Source organism: Crocodylus porosus, unplaced genomic scaffold (genome assembly GCF_001723895.1).
Source record: "Crocodylus porosus isolate Cpor-Errol unplaced genomic scaffold, CroPor_comp1, whole genome shotgun sequence".
Lineage (NCBI taxonomy): Eukaryota > Metazoa > Chordata > Crocodylia > Crocodylidae > Crocodylus > Crocodylus porosus.
Window position 1 is genome coordinate 119,160,157 of NW_017728943.1, and position 6,056 is coordinate 119,166,212.

Consider the following 6,056-nt stretch of genomic DNA (forward strand, 5'->3'; position numbering starts at 1 on the left):
AACTTTTCTAAGATCTTCCCCAGGATAGAAGTCAGGCTAATGGGCCTGTAGTTAGCCGGATCCACTCTTCTCCCTTTCTTGAAGATCGGCACTTTTCAGTCAATGAAAATGTAAATTGAGGTGTCAGGGGGTGAGGGACAGGCTGGCGAGGGTGGAGGAAGGGGGATGTAGCAGGTAAAAGTGGAGAGGTACCTGGGGAGTCAAATGTCAGGCAGATTATAGTGTGTCATAAATCCAATGTCTATATTGAGTCCATGAGTTTTTATATCCAGTAGATTTATGAAGTGAAGTTTGTAGGCTTGTCTACAAAAGGTGTTTTGTAAATTCAAACAAGCACCAAACCTTTGTAACATCATCACCAGAAGCAAACTTCCTGCAGCCCAAAACACACCGAATGGATCCAGATCATGCCATGGTAAGAAATGCAAAACCTGCCACCATATCTCCAGTATCTTCACAATTATTACACCACACAACAGAACCATCACCACTCCTGGATCTTACAGCTGCACCTTCAGAAACATCATATATCTCATCCAGTGCACCAAATGCCCTGATGAAAAATACATAGGAGATACCGAGCAACAACTGTGCACCAGAATGAGTGCACACCGGAAATCTATTACAGGCAAGAATACCTGTGGGGGCACATTTCTCACAAGAAAGCCACTCTGTCTCCAATCTCTCATGCCTGATCCTCAAAGGGAATTTACAAACCATCTTTCACAGACAAGCCTATAAACTTCACTTCATCAACCTCCTAGATACAGAAACTCATGGGCTTAATATAGACTGACATTGGATTTATGACACACTATAACCTGCCCGATATCTGACTCCCCAGGTACCTCTCCACTTTTACCTGCTACATCCCCCTTCTCCAGTACCCCTCCTGTCCTGTCGCTCACCCCCTGACACCTCAATTTATATTTTCAGTAACTGGCTTTCTTGTATGCATACTAGCTTCTGGCTTCTTGTATGCTTCTTACTAGCTAAGCTTACCTAGAGCCTCAAAACACCACTGCAACCAGCAAGCCTCAGACCTCTCAAAGATCATACAGGTCTGGGCTGTCCCCAGCCAGGACTGCATGCGTGCAGTAGCTGGAACTTATAAGGCTCCTCCTACCCACCTTTCACCAGGGCTGGTTGTAGTCCTGGCATTTCTTGGGGGCTGCTGTGCCACTGGCAGTCCCACCAGGCCTCCTGACCCTGGCAGAGTCCAGTTTTAGGTCATGTCCAGGACCTGGGGTCTCATTCCCCATAGCCCCAGCCCATACCTCCAGGTTTGTCCTGGTACGGGAGCTCAGCAGAAAGATGTTCTTCCCCTGCTGGCTGGTGATAAACTAAACTGCCACCTCTAGCTCTGAGAGTGGGGCATTAAATGGTTGTCAAAGAAAATTAAAAAAGCAAATAGGTGCAGAGTGAGGAGGGTGGCACTTACTCCATTTGCAGGTGGAGCTTGCGGAACTCCAGCAGCAGGAGATTCACCTTCAGGAACACCTGCTAGTGCACCAAACCAGGATCCAACAAAGTGTGTGGGGGGAGGGGAGTCGGGGGGATCACAACATCCCCAGCAATGCTGAATATCCTCTCACTTGAAACGCTGGTCGGTAAACAGGACAGGGGTTCCCGGGCATCCATGGCCAGATCCAGCCACATCTGGCTGCAGGTTGCCCAATAGACCAAGGGGTCACAGTCAAGTGGCTTCACGTCCTCAGCAAGATAGGTAGCCACCAAAGCCTCCGTGCTACTTGCCCGAGGCTGGGATCTGGTGTCTCTGGACCCCAACATGGAAAGCCATGCCCTTGGCCCACATGGTCAGCACCTGTCATGGAGGAGACGGGCTGCTGTTGGCAGTGCTGGCACGGGAAAGTAGATCCCCCTCTTCCACATCCCCCCTGCCTCTGCCCTTTTCCCTCCCTGTTCACCAGCACCTCTGTCCAATGATCAAGGGATTTGCTGGTGCACATGCTGCCCTTCACCCTCAGATCGCACATGGCCACCAGCACGTGACCCATACTGGACCGCAATGGATCCACCTGTTTTTTGATGTCTTTCTTCAGCCACTTCACCAGTGCCTGTACCTCTGGTGACAGTGACTTACCCCAGCCAGGAACACTGATTCCCTAGAACTTCTCCATTTGGTTCTCAAGCTCCCTCACTATGGGGAACACTTGGCTAAGGAGGGCACCGCTAGTGCTGAGGGTCTCAGTGGCCTCAAGGAATGGCTTGAGGACCACCAACATCTGGGAGATAGTAACCCACTCTGCTTTGTTAAATGGGCCACTGATCCCAATCTCCCCAAGCAAGGCCATCTCATAGATGGCCTTCTGTTGCTCCACCAGCCTTTTGAGCATCAGGTATATGGAGTTCCACCAAGTCTCCACATCCTGCATGATTCTGTGCTGCGGGATGCTCAGCTCTGCCTGTTCATCCCACAGCATCTTGGCCACCTTGATGTTCCAGTGGAAGTAGCCCGCTACCTTCCTGTATCTTGAAATGAGCTGGCCGGTAGTAACAGTGCCATCACCAGCAGCCCTGTCCCCCTCCAAGGCATCCCTGACTATGAGGTGTGTGCTACACAGCAGATGCCAACAAAGTTGACATCACGGACCACCTTGACCATATTGGCCCCCTTGTTGGTGACTATGAACTCACAGGTGAGCTTGCCCTGCCCAACAAGCCACCTCTACATCATGTGGCTCATGGCCACCATGATCTCCCTTGCCATGTGGGACCCATCCATCACCTCCACTTAAAAGAGAGTCCACCAACGGCCTGACTGATTCCACCAGTGCCTTGTGAGGGAGAGTTACGCATGATCTCCACCCCAGCTGCTCCAGCTGTCCGAGGTAAAGTGCAAGGTTACCTGCGGACCTGCCTTGAGCAGCTCTACCCTCAAATACTCCCTGAATGCCTCATACAAGAAGGGTATCACCTGCTAAAGGCGGGGCATGTGGGCACTTGGTAGGATGGGGCCATGAGCATCATAAGCCTCCTGAACCTGGGATGCTTAACTAAGGAGAAGGGCTAGCCATCCAGAGCAAGCATCTCCCCAATGTCCAGCTGACCTTGCTCACCCTTGCAACGCTCCCCTCTTTGTCTGTGACTTTCCCCAACTGCTCCAAGGTGGCCTGCCTCTGCTTTGTGGGGACGGGGGCTTTGGAGCAAGAGGGGGACTTCCCTTTGGGCATGCTACCACTGGTGATAGGCTGAGGAGGAGCAAGGGTAAGGGGGCGCTGTCTCCTGAGATGCAGCAGCATTGCCATGGTGGTGAAGTATTTCACCTCCTTGCCCCAGCTGATCTGCCTTTGGCAGTGCTGGCAGGTAGCATATCTGGGATCATCTGCCAACTCAGAAAGATTCCACACTACACTACCCACCCCACTTCTGGGTTGAGGGTAGTGATCTTGCCTTATTATCCTCCTCAGCAGGCAGAGGCACAACATGAAGGGAAGCTAGGCCACCAAGCCCCCACAACCTCCTCCAGAGTGCATTCCAAAAGAGACTTGCCTGTAGGGGAACTTTGTGGGATGTGGAGCACAAACTCAAATTCTCACTTCTTCCCCAGAATTTCCCTGGCTATGGTACTGAGCTCCCCTAGTTCCAGATCCAGCTCCTCCTCTGGCACTGGGAGGTTCACGCTGGGAGCTGAAATTGAGGTAGAGGAGACTGTCATGCTGGTGCTGGTAGCTATTTCTGCTGTTAGTGGAGGTGGTGCAGGTACAAGGACCTCCCTGCTCCCACCTCCTTGCTCCCACTAGCAGCAGAAGCCTCATGGCTGCTAGGGAAGAGGATGAATCTAAGTTTGGGCTCAGGGGAACTTGCTCCCCATACCCTCTCTAGCCCCTCTCCCCCCCTGCCAGAAGACCTGGCACCTGCCTTTCCAGCAAACTTCATAATGTTAGCTGTGCTGGAAAATGTGTGTGTGTTTATTATATCTTCTTCTATCTGTTTACTATATCTTCTATCTGTTTACTAGATAAAAGAGACCACCTAGAGAGACTAGATAGGGAGACTAGCAAAAGAGTGAGGAGGATGACTAGGAAGCCAGCTGTTGCAGCTAGTACCTTTCACATGCTGCTGCTTCCAGACAAACAGTTCACAAAAGGGACAGAAAGGTTCCACACAGAGCCTTATATGCTGTTTCTACGTCCCTCCCAGAGCACTGTAACTGGAAGGAAACTCAGGGAAAGATCACAGTCACTGGCTAGCTACACACGTCAATATCAGAGCAGCCTTTCCCCTCCTTCTCCCCACTCCCTCTTCTCAGCTTCTATTTCCCCACAAGACCGCCTCTTCCAAATCGCCAAATCTTTTTCCGAATCGATCTGGAAGCTTCTAATCAATTTGAGCTTTTTATGGGTCTCCCAATTCAATTTGGATTCGGCTGCCAAATTGGGCTGAATCTTCTCTGAACTGAATTGCAACCGAAGCTTTGCAAACCCCTATTAACTAGTGCTAAATGACCATTAGGCATCTTAAAGTTACTCCATTTTGAGTCACGATTATATTTGAGCTGGGATACCTAGCATGAGTTGAGTTAACCTGAAACAAAACCAATTTGCAGTCCTCCAGTATCCCAGGAGACACAGCTGCCAGATGCACTAGTGATCACCCAAGATTCTATGGCCCTGGACTGACAGCTGGGAACAGTTGGGACATAGGTGAGTGGGGAGGGAGAGAAAAGAGGTGAAGGGGGGTAGGGAAGCCAGGGCATGGAGAAGGGGTGAGGGGCAGGACTGAATGGCAAAAGCAGGAGGGGGTAGGAGGAAAATGGGTGTAGGTATATGGGTACTTGCCCCCTCATCCCCCCCAAATTGCGCCCCCACCCCAAGATAGCTCCCCCGCCACCCAAATTGTCCCCTCCACCCTCCACTTCTCCCTGCACCCCCAGATCAACTGTGATTAGTCCAAAAGTAGTGGAGATGCAGGTAGGGGACTCCCTTCCTGCCTACTCCTTGGGTCCCTCCAGTCCACACTGCCCCAGCACACCCAGATTGAGCCCCCAGCAGGTCCCACAATGGAAAGGAAGGCAGGGGCAAGTGGGTGGAAGGAAAGGGGCAAGGAGCTGCCAGGCACCTGTGAGGCCCAGTAAGGGCTGGATCCAGGTGTGAAGGGTGGCATGGGCTTCAGGAAGCCTGAGAGCACGTAGTGGAAGAGTCCTCCCCACTGCTGTCACTACCACTGCTCTTGGGCAGATTGGGGTGGTAGGACATTGATCCAGAGGTTAAAGTGGGGATCGAAAAGCTGATGGGAGGCAGCAGCGTGATTTTGGGGGCAGAGGGGTGATCCAAGTAGCATTGGGGGAGGGCCTCCTCCCTCTCCTCCCCAACCTATACTGTGGCTAGACAGCCCATGACCAGGGCAGGAACAGAGCAGACTTGCAATGCCTAGCCATGCCCCTGCTCATCAGCCCTCTAATACCAACTTTGAGCAGCATACATGAGAGAGGCTATTAACTCCAAATATGCGACTAATCACTAGCACTAATTAATTTTAATGTAGACTAGCATTCCGTAGTCTTCTTTCTAAATCTACTGTGTAATCTCACCCTAACATATTGTTACTGTGCTATATTCAACAATTGCTAAATTATAGATTACATGACAAAGGCAACAACATTTCATTTACTGGCAAAGTGATCTCATTTCATTGTATGCATCCCATACAGGTAAATTTTAAGGCACATTAAAAAGTGATAGAGAGAACACGTAACTGTAAAATGCATTATGTGCTTTACAAATCACATAAATTAAAAGTACTATCACATATGAGTGTAATCATTCCTTTCTATCACTGGCAAGCATCTGTCTCAGTTTAATTAAGCACTGAGACAAAGATGGGACAATTCCCATTTGGAAAAAAAGGAGAGCAATCTGTATGGCAACATTGGATCAGTTAAGCTGATCCAGAAAAGAATCTTAGAGTCATTATAAGATGCCAAAATGAACATGGGCCGACAGTGTGGGGATGCGGTCAGGAAGGCCAACCGCACCTTGTCATGCATCCACAGATGCACCTCCAGCAGGTCCAAGGAGGTGATCCTCCCCCTC

At 50.4% G+C, this 6,056-nt stretch overlaps 1 protein-coding gene across 2 annotated transcripts in view; it reads right to left on the reverse strand.

Annotated features, from left to right (window-relative positions):
- Positions 1-6,056, reverse strand: part of CCDC170 (coiled-coil domain containing 170) — a 113,873-nt gene that overhangs the window by 89,652 nt on the left and 18,165 nt on the right. The window lies entirely within an intron of this gene.